Here is a 5259-nt window from a genome sequence, read left to right on the forward strand (position 1 = left end):
GAGGCCCTCCTGTCCCTTCCTGGCCCAAATCCCCAGACAGGTAAGATCGACGAGAAGGCCACTTGGGCCTTCAGCTTCCTGAGTTTCTTCCCCTAGGCCTCGAAGGCCCTGGTGATCGCAACTACACTCTGCCTGGCTACGTCGTTTGTGCCCACATGGATCACCAGGAGCGACTGGTGACCTCTGGAGCGAACAAGACTCTCCACTCTGTCCTTCACATGCCGGATGCGTGCGCCTGGCAGGCAGCAAACCTCCCTTGTCTCCAGGTTGGGGCGGCACACTGCTGCCTCATTGGCCCTCAGCCGGGACGACCACGCAGAACAGACCTGCAGCAAAATGAACAGACCTGCAGCAAAACCTCAGGCCCAGGGGTCAAATATGGCCCTCTGCAGGCCCTAACCCAGCCCTCTGGGTGACCAGAAGCCTCTATTTCTTCCCTGGGCTTCAGCCCCTTCCCTCAACTGCCAATCATTTTGTATTTGGTATTTGGATTCTTGACTTACAATAGAGGTGAGCCACAGGTGGCAAATGGGCTGCATGCAGCCCCTGCAATCTCCCAGTGTGCCCTCCGCCTTCCTCCAATACTACAGAGCCCTAAAAGAGTCCAACATACAAGCAAGCTGGGTATGACCTTTTTGGTGCTCAGCAGCACACTAGATGCCCTTTGTCCCATGTTTGTTAATTCACTTTTGGGTTATCTAACAGCTCTGCAGCCTCTGGTGGAGGGAGCTGAGGAGGCAAACGTGGTTCAGAAGGTTGCAGGAAAGCCTGAGAGGGGGCAGCAGGTGATGTTGGTGTTCCTGCTAATAAAAAGTGGGCATGCTGTGGTTCTCTGAGGCCCAGTTCCACACCGTTGGTGTGTGGAACCCTTTCCCAGTGCAGTGAGCTGGACCACATGACCTTTGGATCCCTCGCAGCTTTTCTATCCTCCAGTTCTTTCCTTGGAACACGTAACATTGACAGCAACGATGCAGCACAAAATTTTCCTGCAGCAGAGCCTGAGTCAAGAAGGCCATTTTTATTATGAGGTACAGACCATCCATTTTTACAGGCATGTGTACTGTGCTTACATTAATTGCTGTAATAATGGAAAATGTTCTCCATGGATGCGAGTGATGAATTGCAGGGGAAGTAAAAGTGTCTGTGGCAGTAATGAACTCTTGCGTGATTCATGTTCAAGAAGTAGACAAAAATATCATTAACACACTGACTCCCATCAGTTTATTTTTAGCTCCCAAAAAATCTCAGAGATAAAACATGGTGCAAAGCACCTGAAATTGCATAAAGAAACATCGAAACAGAGCGAGTCAGAAGGGGTCTCCCGGGCCATCTAGTCTGACCTCCGGCACCAGCCGGCTCTGCTGACCTCCGGCAGGAGTGCATATGAAATGCTCTCCTGCCAAAATTAACTTTCTTGTTTATGAAGTGACCAGCAAAAGCTCCCTGACCCCTTTTTGCCTGGGACTGACACACACCACTGCCCTTGTTGCAAAGTATAACTTGCAAAGTGCAACTGTGTTCAGATTTGGCAGAGACACCTTGGCTGACGGCCACTTTTTCCAGGAGCTGGCCTTGCAAGGAGATGACAGGAGCTGTCACATTTCACCTGTCAACTCCCTGCAAGCAGAACAATGCTTATCTGCAGCCTTGGGGAGCCACTGTACAGGGTAGCTCCCTGCTGAATTTGCCGGTTACCTATTGCCAATGACTATCTTGTATTTCTAACAAATACTGCCTGTGCAGTTTCTCAAGAATAATAGTACCTGAGTTAGCCACTAACATTATTTTGCATATAATAAATGCACATTGGAGAATGCATTCCGCTTCCCAAACACTCTGCTACACTAGGAGATTTTCTATCTGTCTGTATGTCTATCTATCTATCCATCCATCCGTCAACTGTCTATACCTCCCCTTACCCAAAGCTCTCATTTTCTTCTCATGACATGCTTTCTCAGTATTCTGATGGTACATTTGACAGGGCCTCAGTAGTAAGTCTCACTCTGTTTGAAAAAATAAATAAGATTAGATTTAGTATATGGATTTAACTCTTTTAAATCAGCATATAAACATGTTATTACTTGCAGCTGTTAGCGATATCATACTTTCAGAATATGGTTAAGAAAGATCATTTTAGAATTGTGCTTTGAAAGCTGCTTATGCATGTTTGAGTAACTGCTTTTGTATTTTCCATGCTGTAGATATATTGATAAATGCTTGCCAAATACACTTTCTAATGCTAAAAACATAATTATCCCAAACTTGGGAATAGCATTCTAGCAATTTTCAATGCACTGTTTTGTTTTTACTTTCCCACAAGCTATTCTTGCCTTTCATCATTTACAAATTTCTACAATGTTTTGTTTACTTGTTCTCCCACTTATTATGTGCACAGGTTCTCAAAATAAACATAGGATCCATTAGACAATCCTGTTTGATCTATGTAAGTGGAAACAGATCAAGAAGTTGTGCATTTCCTTTTGAGAAAATGCAGTGTGGTTTGGTTTTGCACTGTGATTTTAATTACCTAATTGGGCCTCAGTTCACCAAGAAGTTCTCTTGCATAAGCACTATATACTGTAAGTGAATGGAAACTAAGGAAGAGCATGGTATGATTGAGTCCTTTATAAGTACGCCTATAAAGGACCTTTTATAGCCCGAAGGCTTACATAATGATTCATTAAATTTTGTAGTTTTTAAAGCAAAGGAAATTCTACATTAAGATCCTAGCTTTTTATGTATTTCCATAGCCAAGAAAAATCAATATATTTTCAATCCATTTATAAAATTTATGAACATCTTTCGGCACCAAAAGGGCCCTCAAGGTGACATCCACATTAAAACAGGAGAAGCATCTTTAATGTCCCATTCAATTGGGAAAATTCAGTCTTGGTTAGCCTAAAACAATACATAATGAATAAATGAAAAACAGGAGAAAATGATCTTTAATGTCCTGTTCACTGAGGGGAAAAATAGTTTTGATGAGCCTTGATTCAGAAAATGCCTACTCCCACAGAATGACCAAATAGTTCCTACTTCAGAATATACAAATTGAGCAGAAGTGGCAAGGGTACCATAAATCCATAGTTGAAAATATGAAGGAGGGCCAATAGTGGTATTCAACATCTGTGTAGTACTTTCAGTCTGTTTCATATGCAGTATCTAATGTAAACCCTGTAAGGTAAGACCATATTTTCCCAGTATTCTAAATTGTGAGTAATTGAGGCTGAAGGAGAGTATCTTGACTACTTAATTCAAAATATAACAAAATTCAATCTTGTTATATGTAATCCTAACCTTTTTGCATTGATGTGTGGAGTGTATTGATGGACAGGAGCTAGCCCCCCTCGAGCCACCAAAAGCTTGCTGGACAGGAAGCTGCCTCTCACTTCCAGTGGAGGAAACTGGTGAAAGCCTTGACATGGGGCTGGTTGGGAGGATGAGCTGGCTTTGGATTCACAGGCTCCAAATTCACAGGCTCCCTGAAACAGGACCAACCCAAGCCTGTCAATTGCAGCAGCCTCTTCCCTACTGTAGTGAAGAAACACAATCCACCGCAATGAACAGCTCCACAACACTCTCCCGGTACATCTTCTGGCCCAGCTAGTGTGAGTTAGCCTGGTTTCGGCTGTGGCAAGAGACCTGCAGCTCTGTTCTCCAGCAGCACTTCAAATAGTTCTGCCTGCCCCCACGCCACACCAGCCCTGGTAGAATTCAGCAGCAATATGCTTGAGTAGATGCAGGCAGGCATGGGAACCTGACTCAACTAGACTGTTACGCCTTCCTGCTCCAATACAGGAATTGTGCCACTGATTCCATTTGTAGTCCCCTGCTACCTGTTGGCTACCCATAGAAATGGGCATTCCCCTGTTCTTATGCCCGGTTTGTACTTTACCAGAATCAAGCAGGAGAGGATTTTCCCAGACTGCACCATTTAGGGGGTAGGGTGTATGTTTCTCTTGAACATCTCCCTGAATGTTGAAGCTTGCATATAAACTAGGCTGCATTGTTTGCCTTGACATGCCAGTTTCCTATATGCAGGGGGCATTGCAACGTTCTCTCCTGGAGTTTAGCAGGCAGTATAGTGCAAAATACAACCCATTAATTCTACTGAATGGATGTTCTGTACTTTAGAGAGTCTCGAGGAAATGCCATCAAAAGTTAACTGACCACTAAGTCAGTTCCCCATAAAATAATAAAATAAAATATAAAAAATTGCCCAGAATCCATAACACTGTAATACCTTTATTAGGCCAACTGAACAGTCACAAGCTACTGTGCGAGCTTTCAAGGTCTCCCATAAACACAGCAAAGGGGGAGCAGGGAGGTGCTGAAGTTCAAACCCTGGATTCTGCACTTGGCTACAGTCTTTCCATGAGAAGTGAGAAGGAGGCTGCTGACATGCAAATTAGTTTCTCCTGGAGGCTGAGATCATTTTCAGGCTGCACTTTCTGCATGTGTGTTTGTGTACAGGTGTGATTTGCAGTTTTCATTATTATTTGATGAAGAATACAGTTCAGTACATGTGCCCTTCTTTCATATATTAAGATCTGAGCTAAGATTGTAAGCAGAACTATACTAATGTAGCTCTTTGTGCCTTGTGCCACTGGAGATTTCAGGGTTGGTTTTTCTGCATGTTTTCATGCTAATATAAAGAAATGTTTATATTTGAAAATTATTTGATGGGAAGAAAACTAACTAAAATGGCCCATTTCACTCTCAGTTTTTACTGTGAAATCTAATTATATACATACAGTATGATAACTGCAAGATATGATACATGTTTCTGTTGTTTGTAATGTTTTCCATCACCCCCGGATCCTCCCTCCTGGTTTTTCTTATCATCCCAGGGTCCCCATATTCTACCTGTGGTTTTCACTTCCACTTTTTTCTCATCCGTCCTTATCCTGTTCAGCTGGTAAAGTGAAAATGCTCTGCAAGTTACCTGTTGGATCATTCTATGTTGACCTATATGGTAAGATGACAATGATAATGTTTAACGATAAGGCAATGTTTGTTTATTTTTATTTTTTTAAGTCTCATCCGTGTGCTGTGAAAAGGTGTGGACAATTTGATGTATCAAAGAGCCATTGAAACTGGGTTATTTTGCATCTCTGTTCAAGACAGTTGCTTTGAAGAACTTTAAAGGCTTGGATATATGCCAGGTCATAGATCAGCTGCCCTTCACCACGTTTTGCCCTCCTCCCCTAGGAATGCAGGTGCTGGAATGGAACGGCATCTCCTTGACTGCCAAAACAT

The sequence above is a fragment of the Varanus komodoensis genome, unplaced genomic scaffold (assembly GCF_004798865.1).
Source record: "Varanus komodoensis strain SLA01 unplaced genomic scaffold, ASM479886v1 scaffold69, whole genome shotgun sequence".
NCBI classification, from domain to species: domain Eukaryota; kingdom Metazoa; phylum Chordata; class Lepidosauria; order Squamata; family Varanidae; genus Varanus; species Varanus komodoensis.